The 19,986-nt window shown below is 43.7% G+C and overlaps 1 protein-coding gene, 1 long non-coding RNA gene and 1 other non-coding gene across 4 annotated transcripts in view; 2 read left to right on the forward strand and 1 right to left on the reverse strand.

Annotated features, from left to right (window-relative positions):
- SYK (spleen associated tyrosine kinase) overlaps positions 1-2,374 on the reverse strand; it is a 90,555-nt gene extending 88,181 nt beyond the window's left edge. Inside the window, exon 1 of one of the 2 annotated variants that reach the window (XM_032471118.1) lies at positions 2,182-2,374. The gene's annotated coding sequence lies outside the window, so the exon portion shown is untranslated. The remainder of the gene's footprint in view (positions 1-2,181) is intronic. The other variant, XM_032471117.1, reaches the window with a different exon arrangement.
- Positions 2,375-3,590: 1,216 nt separating this feature from the next.
- LOC116660840 lies at positions 3,591-3,717 on the forward strand. The gene has a single exon (XR_004316492.1). It is a non-coding gene; the product is annotated as a small nucleolar RNA SNORA11 (small nucleolar RNA).
- Positions 3,718-11,618: 7,901 nt separating this feature from the next.
- LOC116660781 lies at positions 11,619-18,831 on the forward strand. Its single transcript, XR_004316404.1, has 3 exons — positions 11,619-11,629; positions 13,247-13,251; positions 18,661-18,831. It is a non-coding gene; the product is annotated as an uncharacterized LOC116660781 (long non-coding RNA).
- Positions 18,832-19,986: the final 1,155 nt, after the last annotated feature.

Consider the following 19,986-nt stretch of genomic DNA (forward strand, 5'->3'; position numbering starts at 1 on the left):
TCACTCAGCGAGACTGTCCACACTGTCGGTGCAGAAGTACAGCCGGGTGGGATCTCAGGATCCACCCAGGCTGTGTCGGACGCCATGTAACGTATGGTGCCAGGGTGCAGGCACACCTTTCTAAATCCCAAGAAACATGTTTCTCAGTGCTGAAACTTAGATGCTAAATTTGAATCCTAAATCTCGAAAAATCCTGAATCCCAAAACGTGTCTGGGCACAAGAGTTTTGGATAATGATCACAGATAAGCTATGTGCTGCACACCTGATGCCCCACTAACAAGGCTTTCGCTTGAAACCAGAGAAGCACGACCTGCACTTACAATACCAAGTATAAACCTAAAGGAGGCCAAACTGAGTTACTTCTGAAGTGCACATCTAGCGATAAAATGATCTTTCTGACGTTTCCATCTCTCAGGAAGGGTAAAGCCCTAAAACGCACACCTCACTTTGAGCCTTGCTTCGAACATTAAAACCATCCAGGTTATTAAGACTGTTTATAAAGTTCCACATACTGAAGCACTCCAAATACAGAGAATAGACATCAGTTTCTATTGTACTGCAAAATTTCCCTAAACAGAGCAAAACAAAAGTATGATGTAGATAGAACAAAATAATTCATTAAAATAACTTCCATAGATAAGATTTCTCACTTAAAACACCAAATATTTTACAAGTATTTAAACCTTTTAGCTCAGAAACAAACATACCCTTGCAGTGTTTAGCTTTTTTTTCCCCCCAGCCAGGACAGGGTGCACATTAATGAATTTAATTGCATGTAACTAAAATGCTGCCCGTTCAACAGCAATGAATTTGTTCTTACTAAAACAGAACAAAACAAATACTAGAATCAATTCCATGTCTTTCAGGAATTCTCCATCATCCTATGATTTTTTTTTTCCCCTTAATAGGAAGATTCAGATGTGGGCTATCCCCAAGTCTTTTAAGTAAACACTGAAATGCTTCCGGGGTTTAAGAAAAAAAGAATAACTCCAGACAACAGCTTAACTTAGGTTCAACGGGAATCTTCGGTGAGTCAGGCAAACTCATTAAAATAATCTGCAACCCGGTTTCCAAAGCCACCAGGCGGGATTCCAGGGCCTCGTCCTCGCCAGTAAGCAGGAGCGGCTTGGGTTGGTGACAGGCACACACTGCACCGTGAGCAAGATTCTCTTCCCAAGGAACTGCACCGGAAACGGCCAAAAGACTGAAACTAACTTCTCCAATGGCTGTCTTCCTAGTTCTTAATATTCAAACAGACCAAAAATGAATCGCCATTTATAGTTATTTAGGTAGGCTTAAGGTTTTGAAGCCATATTCCCAAAAACATTTTAATTCAAATTCACAATTTACTGCCTCAAACTTTCCTGCCGTCCAAATCATTCACTGGCTAATTAAGTTACCGCACCACGAAAATTATTTTTTTTTAAAGAAAGCAATCATGCTACATTTTAATAGTGGCTCTGAAAGTTTCACTTTTTTTTTTTTTTTTTAGTGGAGGTACTGGAGTTTGAACACAGGACCTCGTGCATGCTAAGCACGCGCTCCACCACTGTGACCCTCCCCGCAAAAGTTTCATGTTGTTATGCAACTGTTCCTACTTTCTGTAGTACAAGATGGGCAAGAAAAACTTTTGCAGGCAGATGAGCATCTTTACATTGAGTCGCTTCAATAAATGAAGTCGAGTTTTTCGGCGGATTCTCTAAATGGCCAAACGAAAACGTGCTCTTTCCCAGCCCGGAGACCTGAGTGTCCTGAGCGGCGGATTCCAGCTCCCGTCTCCCAGGGCCCGCCCGCGCCCGCACCTCCTGCACTGGCTGCAGCCTCTGGAATTAACGGGGTCCCGGCGCAGCCCCCCGGGCCCGGCCCCAGCCCCTGGCTCCCGGTACAGAAGCTAGACCCCGAGACACACTAACTCGGTTTAGGAGAAGAGCTGGCACAACCCACTAGCTTTTATTAGAAACATTTTATCAAAAATTTCCTCCGATTTGCAAAGTCCGAAGGCCCCGAATGGACCCGCCCGGGGTGCCTGGGCGCATAGACGCGGGCGCAGGAGGAAGGGCCGCATCCTTCCCTCCTCGCCGCCGCCTCCCCTCCCTCGCCGCCGTCCTCGGTCCAAAGGGGCGGCCCCCGGGCCCCGGGTCCCCGCCGGCCGAGCCGGGGGAGCGCGCGGCCTCACCTACCTGTGCCAGGTGCGGCGAGGGCGGGGCGCGGGGCCCCGGAGGCCGGGCGCGCGCGGTGGCGGGCGCGGTGGCGGGCGCGGGGGCAGCTCGGGGCGCGGCGCCTGGCCGCCCGCTGCTGCTCCTCGCCGCTCCTGCCGCCCGGGTCGCCTCAGCCGCCCAGCGCGCGGCGCTTCCTCATTTTGGGCAACTTCCTTAGCGCGCCGGGCAGGCCCGCACTTCCTCCCGGGCGCCGCGCCCCGCCGCCCCGCCCCGCCGGCCGCGCGCCCCCGGGTCCGGCCTGGGAGGGGAGGAGGGAGAGGCGCCGGGGGAGGGGGCGCGCGGAAGGCGGGGCAGAGGGGCCTTCACATGCAAAGAAGCCGCACGGCCAACAACAGGGGACGCCCGCCACGCGGCCTGCCTGCCTGCCGTCTGCTCCTTCCAAGAGCCCGCAGCCGCTCGGAGGCGCGCCCGTTCAGTGCAGCTGCTTGGGAAGCCAACCTCATTCACTGCCGCGAGGATTCTCAGTCACCAACCCAAGATGCTCCTGCTGACAGGGGATCGGAAGGCCCATGAGACCTGCCAGGTGGCCTCTGCCTTAGGGGAGCGTCAGGTATCATAGCGCATCGCGGGATGAGCCCAGCCTGCCCCCCACGGCTGCTTTCTTAGGCCTGTAATCATTACAAGGTTCTTGGCAGTGAGTTTAACTTGCTTCCTTCTACTCACAACCAGCTCTGACATCTGGAGGCTAAATAAATTACGTTTAATCCTCCCTCCTCTTTAAAATGGTTTAAAAATACCTATCTGTTTCCCCTCCCCCAACCCCTCCACCCCGCCACACCCCCTTTTATTGTTAGCCCTCTTCAGAATTCCATAAAACCGTTTCCAGACCCTCACATTCCTGGTAACACTGGCTGGTGGTGCCTTTTTCAAAAAGCTGTACCCTACCTGAAACTAACATTGTAAATCAACTATACTTCAATAAAAGAATTTTAAAAAAGAGCCAAAATACAGTCAATAAAATAAAACATATAGTGTGTTAAATTATAATTGCCTTGGAGGAAAAAAAAAAGATGATAGAAAGTGTTTCTGCTTGATTGGAATTCCTTCAGCCTTTTTCACTGGGACATTCTCTTCCTTTTAATTTTTGCCACTAAATTTTTAGCCCAAGTGAAGGATTTTTATTATGGTTATATTTGTTAACTGATGGACTTAATGTTACTGCAAATAGCCAAAAAAGTAGCCATCGGTCTCTAAACAGAGGCTGCAGAACCTCCCTACAGGTGGTAAGATTGTTGGAAGTGGACAGAATTACAGTGATTCTTAGGGACGTTCACTGGAGATGAGGTCAAGGTTTGGATCCATCTCTAAGCCACCTTTTAGCACTGCTATAGTCCTTCCCGGCATTGAATCCTCTTAAAAGGTAGTTAGTCAGGATGGGAGCAGAGCAGAGGGACTGAAGAAATGGCTCCTCCGTATTCACAACCAACAGGAATCTGGGTTCATTGTGACAGGGTGTACAAAATCGGTGCCCGTCCTATGAACAAACACCCTACACGTGTCTCCCTGCACCTCCAGGTCGCTGCCGGGCAGGACCAGTGGCACAGTGCTCAATATTGGAAGACAAGCTACAGAACTTAGTGGGGGAGTTTGCCACGGAGAACCTGTCCAGTCCGTGCATAGGTGGGCCATCAGTCGTCTTATAGACATGAGGGCTTTGAACCTCTCTTTTCAAGGGAATAAAAAAGAAAGATTCCATGTGCCATTCTGGAAAAGGCAAAACTATGGAGACAGTTAAAGAGCAGTGGTTGCCAGGAGGATGGGGGACGGGGTGGTTAAGGCACAGGGTGCAGAATGTTTTTAGGGCAGTGAAAATACTTTATACGTCATTATAAGGCTGGACAGATGTCACCGTACCCTTGCCCAAACCCACAGAATGTGAGACACTGTTCACTTCACTAGCGTGAATCCTAAGGTGAACTGCAGACTTTGGTGACTATGATGTGTCAACATATGTTCATCTTTGGTGGAAAAAAAATTACCACTCTGGAGACTGATGTTGATAACAGCTATGCGTGTGTGTGGAGAGGAGGGGGGATTCTGGGGTATGTTAGAAATTTCCTTACCTTTCTGTCAATTTTGTAGTAAACCTAGAACTGCTCCGAAAATAAAAGTCTTAAAAAAGAAAAAAAAAGGAGAGAGAGAGAGAGAATTAACTCTCAGTGTTAGGGCAGACATTTTTGGCAAAACATTTATTTGAGTTCTATATATGTGTATATATTATATATGTGTCTGTGTTTGTTGGATTGTGATGCAAAATGTGTTTTTTTAGGCCAAAAAAGTTTGCACACCACTGTGTTCAAGGTATCCTGGTGAATAAAAGCACAAATTAACCTCAAAAAAGTTAATTAGTATGCTTTTAATGATTTTTTTTTTAATGTTAAAACCATCACACAAATACCTAGGGGAAAAAAATCTTCCTAAAAGTCAGTACATTTCTCCCAACCTTTCTGCCTTCACCCCAGTACTGTTTCCCTCTGCTGCCTTTGCTTTCATTACAATCAGTCTCAGCCGTGATTAGACCCTGAGTTCTGGATGCCCTCCCAACAGAGCCCTGCCTCCAGATGGTCTCAGGGACACCCGACACCATCACTTTTTAAAGTCTCCTGTTCTCTGTAGACTCTTTAATTTTTTTATTTCTTTAAAAATAGTAGATATTTTTTATATATGCTTTGGCTGGGTTGATCCCACCATATGAAATCTTTCATGTATGCTCATGTCGTCTGAGGGTTACCCCGGCCCCTGCTCACGGTGCCTAACTTCCTCGTGGACTTGGTGACATTAGACTGCGTCGCTGATCATCCTTGAAAATTTATCTGTGGAGATGAGTTGAGGTCGAGGGAGAAGGTACTTTCTTTCAGAGAGAATTTGCCTTCCCTTCTGTCAGAAGCCTAGGGTGCAATGAGTGGGCAACTGAAGGTAAATTCTCAGCTTGTGTGTTTTTACATATGAATGTGACATGAATTGGGGCTGGAAATTTGGGCACAGTTCGGGCCAACTGCTGGTTACAGTTTCTCAGGGATTCATTTCATCTGATTCTGCTCTGTGCTTCCTTTCAAGGTTGTTTTATCTTGGAGTCTGTGTGTTTTGAATCCCATGCTCCTCTCTCCCTTAGTTCACGCCATCGTTTGGGTGGAACACGGTCTTCGGGAGCTTCCTGAGAAGTAGGAAGTAGGTCTTTTAATATAAGACCTTCCTATCCTGAAAAAGTTCCGCCCTCAAGTTTGATTGACGGTTCAGGTTGTAAAGAATTCTAGTTCAGAAATTACTCTTCTTCACAATTTTAAGCCATTAATCTCTGGTTTCCTTGCGTGAGATTCTTCATCCTCCATCTTTTATTCTGACTCTTTGCCTCGTTGGCATAGTTACTAGTCCCTTGTTTTGCCCACACCTTCTCTTTGCTCTGCTCCGCTGGGGGAGACAGCTCTGTGGTCCTTATGTCGGAGTCTCTTTCGTTCCCTTTTCTGGGTTGTACTTTGAGGGTTATTATTCCCTTGCTGCTTGATTTACTGCAGTCCTTGAGCAAGGGGTGGGGGAGGGCGCTTAGCTGGAGCTGCGCCTCCCGGCTCCTCTCTCCCACGTGAGGCTGGCCTGCACGCGCCAGGGTTCCCTCCTCAGCGGCAGAGGAAGCGGGTGCAGCTTACCCCATTCTTTTGGGAGCATCCTGAGCGTTACCTCAGTCCCCCAGCTCCTCAGCCAGACTGCTGCCATTTCTCTTTTTGCCCTCGTGCCCAGAGCAGCCACGTTCACTACTCACAGTCAAACCTGGGAAAAACTAAGCATGAACAATTGCTTCCCTTTCCTCTCTCAAGATCTGAGTGAGAGGTGTCAGCATTTTGTAGACTCACAAGGAAGGTGTGGTTTCTGGGAGATGGGGGCGTGCCCTCAAGGGGGTACTCTCAAACTTCCGCTTTTTTCACGTGAGCCAACCCTTTTTGAAGTTCATCCCATTAAGCACTTCTCCTTTTCTTGTTTGGTTCCTATTGGTCAATTTTACATTTGTTTCTCCCTTTTTCCCTTTTTTATTGAGGAGGGGTAGGAGGGAGCTGTGGTGGAAAAGGGGAGGGACGGTTCTTTTATTCTCAGATAGTGGGACCTTCCTTGGTACACCCTGAATATTCCACCACTTTTATCCAGAATTTAATGCCACACATGTTTTCGTTATAGAATATAGACTGTATATTTAAAAATCTAGAATGCATGGTCCTCCTTTTTGTCTATTTCACATTAAAAACACACAAGTTACACACGACGCTTTAGGTTGCAAATAAAATAATGTTCAATTCCAGCTGTTGAAATGGTAAAATTAAAAAGAAAAATTTTTATCGGCATACAAAGGGAAAAAAATCCAGAATTAGGACTGTACCAGGTGTACTTTCATACAAATTATTTTAAGACGAAAGTCACACAACACAAAATTCACCATTTTTATCACTTTAAAATGTAGGTGAACCTTTTTATACAAAGTAATAGCTCAGCCCTGTCTTATCTTTGAAGACAAGCTAATTTTGACAAATTGGCCAGAATTGCTGACAGAATGATGAGATGAATTGCTTTATCTCAGTGATTTCCACAACCTGGTCATAAGCATCTGTCTTCCCCTCGACGGTTCAACCATGATTTAAATGTAACTTTTCACTTACAAATGATGGACTTCCCTGATGCTTTTCTCTGTTGTTAGTGAAGTTTTGAGCAAAAAAAGAGCAGAATTACCTAAGGACCAAGGACAGCATTTGAACTGGACACAAGCATCTAAACCCAGTGGTAAGAACACTGATCAGGCGTCAGAGGATATGGGCTGTGGTCCCAACATTGTTCCTTTCCTGGCTACGTGACTCCAAGCAAGTCATGTCTCCCACGTGTACCTCTGTTTTCTTATTTTGCATGAAGTTCAAGTCAGCAAACAATTATTGTGTGTCGTTTATTGCCAGACATGATCCTAAGCATCGGAGATTAAAAATGATGGAAAAATTTATGCTCAAAAATAGCTCCCACCTTTGCACATCTCAACGGATAAGTACGCACTTGCCTGGAAGGCTACGCTTTAAAAATATAATTACTTAATTGGAAAGTAGTTCAAGCTGTTATTTTTGCCTTAATGAAAACCACTTCAATCAAATAGCTTTCCTTATAGCAAGATCTCATAATTATTTTTTTTTTATAAAAATGCAATGCAGTTTTAACATCTTTTGGGATCTAACTTACATTTACACAACTTACCCATTTAAAATGTACAATTCAATGATTTTAGGTATATTCACAAAGTTGTGCAACCATCACCAAAGTCAATATTAGAATTCTTTTAACCGCAGAAAGAAACCTTCTACCCACTAGGACTCACTCTCCATTCTCCCCACCTCGCACAGTACCCCCTCCCCACACACATACACCCTAGGAAAATGCTGCTTTTTTCTTCTTCTGTCTCTAGACTTGCCTATTCTGGACATCGCATATAAATAGAATTATACACTATGTGCTTATTGCGACCGACTTCTTTCATTTATTATGGTTGCAAGCTTCATTCTTGTAGCATACGGTGTTCCTTTTTGTTGCCAAATAACATCCCTTGGCATGGAGATGCCTGTACTCTTTTGTTTATTTTGTCATTGGACATTCTCTGGCTAATATGAATAGTCCTGCCATGAGTATCTGTGTACAGGTCTTTGTGTGGATACGATGTTATTTTTTTTCCCTTGGCTGTTTAAGTAGGAGTGGAATTGCTGGGTTATACGGTAACTCTACGTTTAACATTTTGAGGACCTGCCAGACTGTCTTCCAAAGTGTCCTCACCGTTTTTAGATGTCCACCTGCAGTGTGGGAAGGTTCCAGTTTCTCCACATCCTTGTCATCTCATGTGACTGTCATGTTGATCACAGCCATCTTAGTGTGTGTGAGGGGGTGTTGTATTGTGATTCGGATTTGCGTTTCCTTTATGTTACGATTCTAAAAATCTTTTGATGTTCTTCATGGCCACCAGTATTTCTTCTTTGGAGAAGTGTCTCTTCAGATCCTTTGCCCACTTTTTAATTGACTCATATCTTTTTTATTACTGAGTTGTAAGGATTATTTACATATTTTGGATACAAGTCTTTTATTTGACATAAAATTTGCAAAATTTCCCCTGCTTTGAGGGTTGTCTTTTCACTTTTCTGATGGTGTCATATGCGGAACAAAGTTCTTTCATTTTGATGAAGTTCAGTTTCTCCAGTTTTTCTCTTTTTTTGCTTGTACTTTTGTGTTATATCTAAGAAACCATTGCCTAACCCAAGATCTTGAAGATTTACTCCTGTATTTTCTTCTAGGAGTTTTATATTTTTAGCTCATACATTCATGTCTCAGATCCATTTTGAGTTAATTTTTGTATATAGCTTTGGGTGGAGGTCCAACTTCAGTTTTTTTTTTGTTTTTGTTTTTGTTTTTTTTGCATGCACGTCTCCAGTCGTCCCAGCACAACAGTAGTTGCTGTTGAAACAACTTTTCTGTCCACGATTAATTACCTGGACACCTTTGTTGAAGATCAATGTAAAGGTTTATTTCTGGACTCTCAATTCCATCTCATTGATCTTTCCTCACACAAGAACTACAGAGCCTTGATTACTGTATTTTTGTAGTAAACTTGGAAATTGGGAAGGTTGCATCTTCTGGCTTTGTTCTTCTTCAAGGTTGTTTGGCTATCATATTTCTTTTGCATTTTTATATGAATTTTAGGATCAACTTGTCAATTTATGCAAGAACCAAAGCTGGGGTTTTGATAAAGATTGTGTTGACTCTGTAGGTCAGTTTGGGAGCATTTCCATCTTAACAATATTAAATACACAACATTGTAAAATAACTATTACTCAATAAAAAAAGTTAAAAAATATTAAATATTATCATCCATAATCATATTCATTTTTAAGATCTTCTTTAGTTTTCTTCTTTTTTAAAAATCATAGTCCCTTTACTTCTTTGAACGTATTTATAACTCCTCTGAAGTCTTTATTAGGTCCACCAGCTGGGCCCCTACAAAGGTTGTTTCTATTGCTCGATTTCTATTCCTGTGTACAGGTGTTGATTTCCTAGTTCTATTCATGTCTCATTTTCCTTTTCGGTTGAAAACTGGACATTTTTGCTAATATATGTAGCAGATTTGGAGACTGATCCCCTCTCCCCCAGGGCTTGTTGATGTTTGCCTGTTTGCTGGTGCACTTGTCTAGTGTCTCGGCTGGACTACTTTCCTGGCTGTAGGCAGCCTGTGATGTCACTCCGCAGAGAGCACAGTCTTGAGTCTGGGACAAGAATCTCACACCACTGGGAATCACTGTGGTCTTAGCGGGTCTCTCTTTGACTCTGTCTTTCCCTGATTTCCCTGATGAGCTTCTGGTTGGTTTGCTATCAGTGTCTCATCAAGATTTTAGCCTCTTTTAATTGCTTACTGATTTCTCTGTTATTTTCAACAACACCCTGAGTATAAATTGCTCTACTGTCTGATACAATTAAAGTAGGTCCTCTTTGCAGAGACAGATGTTGCCAGTCTTTGAGTCTTGCTCCTACCCAGGAAGGCTTTTCTTAGCTGCCTCTCATCCTGTTGTGTAGATCTTCCAGTTGCTTATTGCTACAAGTGTTATTAAGTTTCCGTTCTCCTTGTAATTGCTCACCTCCAAAACCTCCATTGTGTTTAAACACTTTTAGATGTGAACTTCCTTGTGTCCTATTGCCATTAACTATCACCAGTCCCTGTGGGACCTACTCATGCTTGATTCGGACAAATACTCTTTGTGCTCTCCTTGGCATACATGCTAGAGATTATTAATACCTATCTCAGACAGTAGAAAATTAAACTTACAAAATTGATACGATGTGACAAATCACTGTTATTTTTCTTTTAGTTTAGTAGTACTCAAATGAATTTTATTTCTTTAAGTCCATATGTGGTCTTTGGGGGATGGTGAGTGATTCATGGGGGAAATAGGTTAAATATAGAGTAACTAACTTGATGAGCAATATAATAGTATTTTAACAAAGTCTTCTAATGCACAGCATCAAGTGTCTTGATGTGAAATCCTATTAAATTTTTATTACCCTGGGGTAATCTATTTTAAGTGTACCTAGAAAAATACACCTAGAAACAAAGAACAGAAACTATATTTTCTGACTCAAAATACGTTTCAGTTCCATGAATGGGCATTTCCTGTTTGCCCACACATCTCTTCCATTGATCATGTTTAAAAAACTTGACTGATTTGAATTTCCAGGTTTGATTTGGAGTTGAGGTTGTCACCTTGAAACTCAGTTAAGAATGAAAAATTATCATTCTCTTCATTCATACAGAGAGCCAACATGTACATGAAAACATACAGATGGCCAGTAGGTATGTGAAAAGATGCTCAGCATCACTAAGCATCAGGGAAATGCAAATAAACTCAAAACCACAATGAGATACCACCTCACACCTGTTGGCAATGGTTATCATCAAAAGGACTAGAAATAACAAGTGTTGGTGAGAGTATGGAGAAAAGGGAATCCTTGCGCACTGTTGGTGGGAATGTTAATTGGTGCAGCCACTATGGAAAACAGTAAGGAGTCTCCTCAAAACATTGCAAATAGAACTACGATATTATCCAGGAATTCCACTTCTGGGTATTTGTCTGAAGAAAATGAAAATACGAACTCGAAAAGGTATCTGTAGTGTCATTTACAGTAGCCAAGATATGGAAACAGCTTAAGTGCCCATTGATGGATGAATGGATAAAGAAAATGTGGTATAAATACACAATGGGATATTATTCAGCCTTAAAAAAATAAGAAAATTGTGCCATTTGTGACAACATTTATTGACCTCAAGGGCATTATGTTGAGTGAAACAAGTCAGACAAAGACAAACACCATACTTCACTTACATGTGGAATCTAATATATACAGGCTCCTGGGTACAGAGAACAGATTGGTGGTTGCCAAAGGTAGGAGGTAGGGGGTAGGAGAAATGACTGAACTGTTTTTGTCTTTTGTTTTTTAATTTAAATAAATATATTTATTTTCAAAATTAAAAAATGAAAGTTTTAAAATTTATGTATCTTTTATAGTTATCAATAAAGTTTGTTGTAAAATTGGATTGCCATATAGAAATCGAAGAAAGGCGTGATTGATTGAAGTTGCCTACACACTTTGACTTCTGAGTCATTGAGCCCTCCAGGCTCCTTCCTCTCCAAATGGGGGTTCTTTGATTTGAGTCAAAGACAAAATATATTGCGAGGAATGTCAGGGGGTTACCAGAAGGGTGGGGTAAGTGAGGACAGAATTTAGAATAGAAGTGGTTCAAGAAAGAACCCTGGTTTTCCAAAGAGAATGTCTAACAAACTTTAATAACGGGGTAAAAATATAAAATTCATCCCAAATTACAACTCTAGACACAGCTACTGCAACTTTTCTTGATGTGGCTTTAGTCATCCGTCTGCACACACAGACATATCAATGTAAATGTGATTATATATGCTGTTGTCACCTCACTGTAGGATTAGATGTCATGTTGTGGAAATGCTTTATACTGTCTTCCTATTGGTTACGCTGTGGCTCTGGCGTGTATGAACCGTGAATTATAACCAATCCCTGACTGATATACAATTAATTGTTCCCCAGGTTTTGCTATTATAAACAACCTTGCCACAAACACCCGTGTTTATACATCTTTGATGCCTGATGGGCCTTGCTGGGATAAATTCCTGGAAGCTGACTTAGGGGGTCAGAGGAGCTGTAGTGTTATCTGCGATGCTTGCTGTTCAGACTTTGCACTCTGGGAAGATGTGGTTTTGATTCACACTTTCACCTTGTACAGGTGGTGCCCAGCAGAGGGTCAGGTGGGGCTGAAGTCTAGCCCACACTCTGCCACCAGCATCCGCCCAGAGGAAGGGTGCTGACCCTTCGCGGTACCCAGATGCCAGAGGGGCAGGCAAGGCCCTGGTGCCAGCCAGCACTCTGTGAGGCTGGTCCTGTCTAGTAATTAATTCCAAGCACTAGTGATGCTTTTATCCCATGTAGTGTGAGAGGTGAAAGAAATCTCATTTTTATTTCTAATTTGTATCATTTTAACCAGAGAAATTGAGTATCATTTTATAGGTCTCTTGATTTCTTCATATTTTACTCCTTTTGTGAAATGTCTGTTCATCATGTGTTCCCAGTATTTTCACCAATGCTAAATTTTCCTTATTGATTTATAAAAAGTTTTAGTGGATTACCAACCTTATTTCTATCTATGTTCACCAACAATATGTTGTAATAATTATTTTTCTCCAGTCTGTTCTTTGTCTCACAAATTCCTATATTTCATTTGTCTATGTATTTATGCCCAAAATAAGATTTCAATTTTTTACGTAGAAAACTCACCCATCATTTCTAGCTTTAATGCCTTTGCTACCTTCAAATATATAAAAATGCTCCCACTGTTTTGTATTTAAATCTTCATAATACATTTGGAATTTGTTTGGTTTTAGGGAGTGAGATAGATATTCAGTCTCTTTCCCAAAATGGCCAATCAGTTTATTCAACAGTCCGTCTTCTCCGTGATGGGTAAATCAACTTTACCAAATGCTGGACTGCTAAACACAGAGGTCTGTTTCTGTCCTGTTTCATTTATCTAATATTCTAAGACATTGCTGCTTTAATTGCTATAGTTTTGTAATTTTGCTTCATTATAATTCTTTTTCAGGATTTGAAAAAGTCTTATTTGATAAAGCAAAAGTCCCACTCCCACCATGGTCGGATTCCTACTTTTATTACCAATAGACTGAGAAAATACTTAAGTGTATGAATTCCTACATCACAGATTCTCTGACTCCGTTTTAAGGAGACAAAGGAAGACAACAGAGGGAGGCTGTTCCGCAATTCCTGGTTATCAAGTGGAACGGTGAGTCTGATATGGTGATCAACACCACAGTTCTCTAGTAGGCATCTGTGTTGAGTATCAGTTTTTTCCTGTTTTTCCTGGTGACCTGCAGGAGGATGAGCAGCTGAGAAGTAAGTGGGGACCACTCTTCACTCTGATGTCTTTTTGCAGAGGAGGTTGGACACATATGTATTTATTATAAGTTTGTTGAACAGTACTTTGTGCTATCAAATGTGCTTCTGTTGGTTTACTTTATAATTCAGAGGCTCAGGGCTGTTTCAACATTTTTTCTGAGTAACTGGTTTACCTAGATTGTCCCCCTTTGGTGTATGTTTGACGTTATGAGGCAATTCCTCAATAGGAAGCATATATTGGAGCAAACTCTTCTGTTAAGTAAAACAGGTGGACAAATTACACAGAACGTGAGTACTTGGAGACTCCTGCTATTTATTTCTCCTACAGCTTGCAAGGCAATATATAGACACGTCCCCTGCTCCAACCTCCCGTATCAGAGGAGGTATATTTTATAATGTGGCTGGGATCCTTGAGGATTTGGAAGGGACAGTGTCAGTGGTCACAATCCAAGGATGGGCAACTTGAAGCAGCAGGAAGCAGGGGACCTGTCAGTGTCCCACACTCTCACCACGTGATGGGAAGGGGACCCATGCCTGGAGCCCTTGGCCCCAGAGGGCATCAACCTCAGCAATCTGGAAGGCCTGGTTTGGGGAGCCCCCAGATATGTCCTTCCTTCTGCATCCTCCTTCCTTGTCAGAGGCTGCACTAAGGGCTGGAAACATCTTGAGCAACCAGAGCATTAGAATAACTCATGGTTGGTGAGAAGCCAACAATGGCTCCAACAGGATTTCTGCTGTCCACCTGGTCTCAGTGTCCTTGTAGGTCCCAGGGGTCTCAGAGGAGAAGAGAACCCCACCCCCAGGTGTGCTGTCTGAGCAGGTCAGCAGGACGAGAGGGCGCGAAATGCAGGGGAGGGGACGTGGGGAAGGCAGCTGGCCACTGAGGTCAGGTAAGCGGGCATCGGGTGACCACCTTCAGCTTCATGGCCACACCTGAGGAAGGAGGCTGCAGGCTGGTGGGCCTGGGGGCCTGGGGAGCTCTCAGGACCCTCTGCGCCCGAGAGGAAGACCCTTGACCAGTGGGTTTGTGAGACTCTGCACAAGCCTCCCACACCCACAGCCCTCCTCCCGGGGTCCTGCAGAGGCTGCTGTCTGAGCAAGCCCTGATCACCTGAATGTAAATACCTCTGTACATCTGAGTGTTTTGCCATCTCAGGGGAAGATTTTTATAGGGGTTTTTATTTCCTCCCCCCACCCCCTGAGACACTTCTATAAAAAATAAAAAGTAAAGATATTGTCAACAGCAACCAGGGATTGACAAACTCCTGCTGCCGGCCAAAGGTGGCCGGTGGCCTCTTTCATGTGCCTTCCCGCATCAGGTACGCTTTTTGCATTGGTAAAGGGCTGTTTAAAAATGCGTGCAAAAACTAAACCATGTCGCCTGTGCTCCGGGGTGTCTATGTAGCTGGCAAAACCTAGCATTTTTATTATCTGACTTCCCGCAGAACAAGTGTGCTGGCCTCTCATGCAGATAACCTAGATTATTCAATGAGCTTTGCAGGTAAGAGCATTGTGGTCCTCCCATCGGGCATGGGCTCCTTGCACAAAGCCAGAGACAGGCCGCGTAGGGAAGCCTCGGGGGGTAACACGTTAAGGAAGGTTGAGAGACCGGAATGATGTATCCGGAAGTTAGGTTCTGCTTTGAAAAGCACATTCAAGTCACTTGGGACTGAGTGGCTATTCTGAGCTGGCTTACGCTGAGCTGGGTTACCGCAGAGCCCACTGAGGCTGCCTCTGGTCAGAAGCCTGCCATCTCCTGCCTTCTTCCAGGTAACTTTGGCAGGGACCCGATGGCCCCCGCCCCCGCCCAGGAAGCCAGAGGTTATGTCTTGATTTATATTAAATCTTATATTAAGTGTGAAATATTTGTCATAAGCTTTCCCACTCTTGCTCTGTCATATATATAATAATGACAGGAAGGAAATATAAAAATATCAAAGGAAAACGGGAAGTTCTGTGCTCCTTCATTGGAGGCATTACTACTATGCAAATTTTTTAAAAGAATGATTCTGTTCAAAAAATTATGGTGCCTGCTGATTTACATAAGAATATCAGGTTCAAACGTATTTTGCATCTTGTGTGGTGCTCACCTGAAGTTCTTTTTAACATATGTAAATGTTTTAATGGTCCTGAAATTTTTCATTTTATCTCATAGATGATAACGAGAAAGAACTATTGATTTGTTTGACCTTTGGGAATCCTGAATAGAGCTCCTGATTTAAAGACACATTATAGGATTAAAAATGTTTATTATTCAATAAAGGAAACAAACTTTTTGACTCAGAGAAATATATTAATAAGTGGAAATCTGTTCTTTATTTTTTAATAAACTTTTAATTTTGGAATAATTTTAGATTTACAGACAAGTAGCAAAAATGCTACAGAGTGTAGCCATGTACCCTTCTCCCAGTTTCTCCAGTGTCAATATCTTATGTAACCACAGAGCAGTCGCCAAAACTGAACAATTACCACTGGCACAATACTGTTAACTAAACTGCAGATTTATTCTGCCTTCACTAGCTTTCCTACTAGTGTCCTTTTCCTGTTTCAAGATCTGGCTCAGGATCCAAGGCTGCATTCAGTGCCCTTTTGTTACCAAGTCCAAACTCGTTCTGCCCGCTGCACAACAGGCTGATACATCGGGAGACGAGGTGTTGGGGCAAGGAATAATGACTTTATTCAGAAAGCTGGCAGACCGAGAAGATGGGGGACAAATGTCCTAGAGAATCATCTGACCCAAGTCAGAATTCAGGCTGCTTTTATACCAAAAAGGGGAAGGAGTGTGGTTGGTTGTGGCAAACTTCTTGGCGTCTGAATTTCTTGTTCTTGAAGTTGTCCACGTAGGTCAGGTCATGGTGTCCCTGTAAACCTTCAACAAGACAAATGTTATTCTCCGTTGTGCAACTTTTTATCTCTATATAAATGGGAAGGTGTTACACCCTTAAAGGCCAGAGCCCTGAGAATGGGCTCTCCTGTCTTTATCAGGCTCTAGGCAACAGTCTTTTACAAAAGGTGCAGGATCCAGCAGGACTGAGCCCAGGAGACGGAGCCCAGGGTCAGAGCCAAAGGAGCAGGTCTAACACGGAGTCAGGTTTGTCCTTCCCTGCTACACTTTCAAGTTTAAACTTCACTGCTGACAATAAGGCAATGCCACATTCACACTTAGGATTTTAACAAGAACAAAACTTCTCCTTTTAAAGCTTCCTTTCAGATCTGATTGTCTTTGATTCTACAACATAAAAACCAACGAGAGAGAGACGAAAAATCCCCTGCCTTTGTTTAAGTGCTTTTAAATAAGAAAAATCTAAGTCTTTGGGCAGATGTCCAGTCCTGTACCAACAGAAAGAAACCCTGAGTCATTTTTCTTAGAGACTCAAAACTCTCATAATTAGAAAGTTCTTCCTCAATTCCAAACTAGACCCTTTCTGGGGCAATCGAACTCAGCAGAAGCAACAAAGAGTCTACCATTGTAATCATTGAAAATAGAATCAAAGTTGTTCGGTTTAACTTGTTCTGAGACCCATGTTCCTGGCGGGGATCGTGGTGGCCATCAGAGGAGAGGCAAAGTCAGGAGCCACAGGGGGACGGTTTCTGGGCTGTGGCGGGAGAGACAGGAGAGCATCCCAGGGCAGAGGGCTGGCTGTGCCAGGAGGCCCTGCTCTCACCTGGTGAGTGTGGAGTGAGACCCGGAGGCTGGTGGCCCCACGACTCCGCTAAGCCCGCTGGCATAACTGGCAGCATTTTCACTTCAGAGGAGTCTCAGGGCAGTGAGCAATTGCATGAGGGTTCGTTTAGTTGCAGAAGACCAGAAATTAAAGTCAGGAGCTAAGTGCCTGGAAACTTGCCCCCCCAAACCCCCCAAAACCTCTTAGAAAAAGCGGCAGTTACACCACAGGGAGCGCGTCAGCTTCCTCCTGCCAGCTGGGCCTCCACATTGAGCGTGTGCTTTTGTATTTAAAGTTGTTTCCCTTTTTCTTGGCTTGAAGAAACCTCATGCTCTAATATTTCCGGAAAACATCATTCTCTCAATGACCTTGGAGAGGGACACTTGAACTCACTCACACTCCATCAGGATGTCGGGTCTGCTTCCGGGAAGATGCTAGTGCGCTAAGTCAGGAGAGCAAAAGACAGACCCAACTGTCTCCAAATGGTTCTTCCCAGGCCAGCCTGGGCTCAGCTGGAGACACTGCTTCCCTGGGGGAGCTCGGACAGCCCCACCCACCTCGAGCAGGCGTGGGCTGGGGGACTGGTGCCTGTTACTTACACAGGAGGACTAGATCACCTCTGAGCTCCAACCAGTGGCAGGAACCCTGCATCTGCGCATGCATCCCCACGCTGGGGTCTCTGGGGCCCCCTGGGAAACCCTGCTCTGCTCTGGGTTCTGTCTGATGCATCCACAAAGGCAGAGGTGCCTCCAGCTGCTTTTTCCCTAGGGTCTGCATGAAGAATCAGAGCACAACTAGAATCTCTGTTTCAATTTTGGAGAACCCAACTTTTAGAAATTTCTTTCTCATATTGATCAACGCTTCTGCTTCCTAAGATCTCTCTCCCTCGGTGTGAAGGCTGCCTTCTGGAGTGAAGACTTGGGAGAGTCTGAGAAGGAGCAGTGTTAATTCTTCTCGGAGAGCTTGGAGAAATTCACCCGTGAAGGCTTCTGATCCTGGCCTTTTCTTTATTGGGAGGTTTTTGATTAATGATTCAATCTCTTTACTCGTTAGTGGTCTGTTCCGATTTTCTGTTTCTTCGTGGTTCAATTTTGGTAAAGGTGTGTGTTACTAGGAATCTATCCTTTTCTTCTTGGTTATCTCACTTATAATTTTTGTCATTTGTGTGCCATCAGCTGTAATTTCTTATTTTATTTATTTGAATCTTCTTTCTTTTTTCTTTGTCTAGCTAAAGGTTTGTCAAACTTGTTGATGAAAAAAAAAAACCTAGCTCTTAGTATGGTTGATTTTTTCTAGCTTCCATTTTATTTGTTTCCATTCTTATTTTTATCATCTTCTCCCTTCTAACTCTGGGCTTCTTTTGTTCTTTTTCTAGAGCCAGTCAGGGTACCCCATGCCTGCAGACCCAGCGACTGGACAAGTGGCAGGCATGTGTGACTCAGTTAGGGCCCACTTGGGTGCTTCCTTGAGATTTTGTGACCGAGTCCAAACTCGTTCTGCTCGCTGCACGACAGGCCAATAAATCGGGAGGCGAGGTGCTGGGGCAAGGAATAGCGACTTTATTCTGAAAGCTGGCAGACCCAGAGGATGGCAGACTGATGTCTTGGAGAACCATCCCCCTCAAGTCAGAACACAGGCTCCTTTTATACCAAAAAAACAGGGGAGGGATGTGGTTGGTTGGTGCAAACTTCTTGGTGCAGGAGTCCTTTGTTCCTGCGCCAGGCCATGGTACTCCCGTAAAACCGCCAACCAAACAAAGGCTACCAACTTGGTATCTTTATGTGAGTGCAGAAGTGTTAATATCCTTAAGGGTCAGAGCCCTGAGAAAAGGCTCTCCTGTTTACCAGACAGGCTGAAGGCAGCATTCCTTTACAAAAGGTGCAGAGCCGGCAAGCATAAACCCAGAAAAAGGGCCCAGTGGTTAAAACCAAGGCAACAGATCCAGCATGGAGTCAGGTCTGCTCTCCTCTGTGACAATTCGACACAGGGATCACGGGTCAGGGTGCGTCTCTTCTTTGGCTGGACTGTGCGCTGTAAGAATGTGGTCCTGGGTTTGCTCCTAGGTATTTTATTACTTTGGGTGCTATTTTGAAGGGGATTGTTTCTTTACTTTCTCTTCCTGTTGATTCATCGTTAGTGTAAAGAAATGCAACTGATTTCTGTACGTTAATCTTGTAACCTGCTGCCTTGCTGAACTCTTTGATTAGTTCTAGCAGTTTTTGTGAGGACCTTTCAGGGTTTTCTCTATATGGTATCATGTCATCTGCATATAGTGACACTTTTTCCTCTTCCTTTCCAATTTGGATCCCTTTTATTTCTCTCTCTTGCCTGATTGCTGTGGCTTCCAAGACTGTGTTGAATAGGAGTGGTGAGAGTGGGCAGCCTTGTCTTGTCCCAGATTTTAGTGGGAAGCCTTGGAGTTCTTCACCGTTGAGTATGAACATATGTATGTTCACGTATAACTGAAAAACTGCGCTCTACGCTGGAAATGGACACAACATTGTACACTGACTATAACTGAATTAAAAAAAAAAAGAAGAACATGGTCCTGGGGCTTCCGGAGCCATCACTTCTTGGCTCACCGAGGAAGCCTGCCCGAAGTAGGCAGGAATAAGGCCAACAAATAAAGAGAAAGAGAGAACGATGCAGCCGGGAAAACGGAGCAAGAAGGAGAGGAAGAAGCGTTCGCACAGCGTTTAGCCCACAGGTCTCTGAGCTGGGTCAGGTCCCGTCTCCACGAGGTGCTCCAGTGCGGAGGGCGGCGCTCTTTCCTCTCCTCTCACTTTCTCACTTGTGTCCTTCTCCCTTGGTCTTTCTCCTTTCTGTCTTAAGGCCTTTTGAGTTAGGTTTACACCTCTAGCAATTGAAAGTAGCCCAACATATATCACAAAATTCTGCTGTTGTGAAATCTGAAAGGGATCACTTGTATAAGGTCCCCGATATCAGTGACTATTAGTTTGTTATATTTATACCTCCCTAGTTCCAGTTCCCTTTTTGTTGTCACGACAGCAACTTCTACATCTTCTTTTAGTCAAAATAGGGCACTTCTCTCTTTTCAACGCACTCAGAACACTTTCCATAGGCCTTTGCTTATGAATTTATAAGACAAATT

This window comes from Camelus ferus, chromosome 31 (assembly GCF_009834535.1).
Source record: "Camelus ferus isolate YT-003-E chromosome 31, BCGSAC_Cfer_1.0, whole genome shotgun sequence".
NCBI lineage: Eukaryota > Metazoa > Chordata > Mammalia > Artiodactyla > Camelidae > Camelus > Camelus ferus.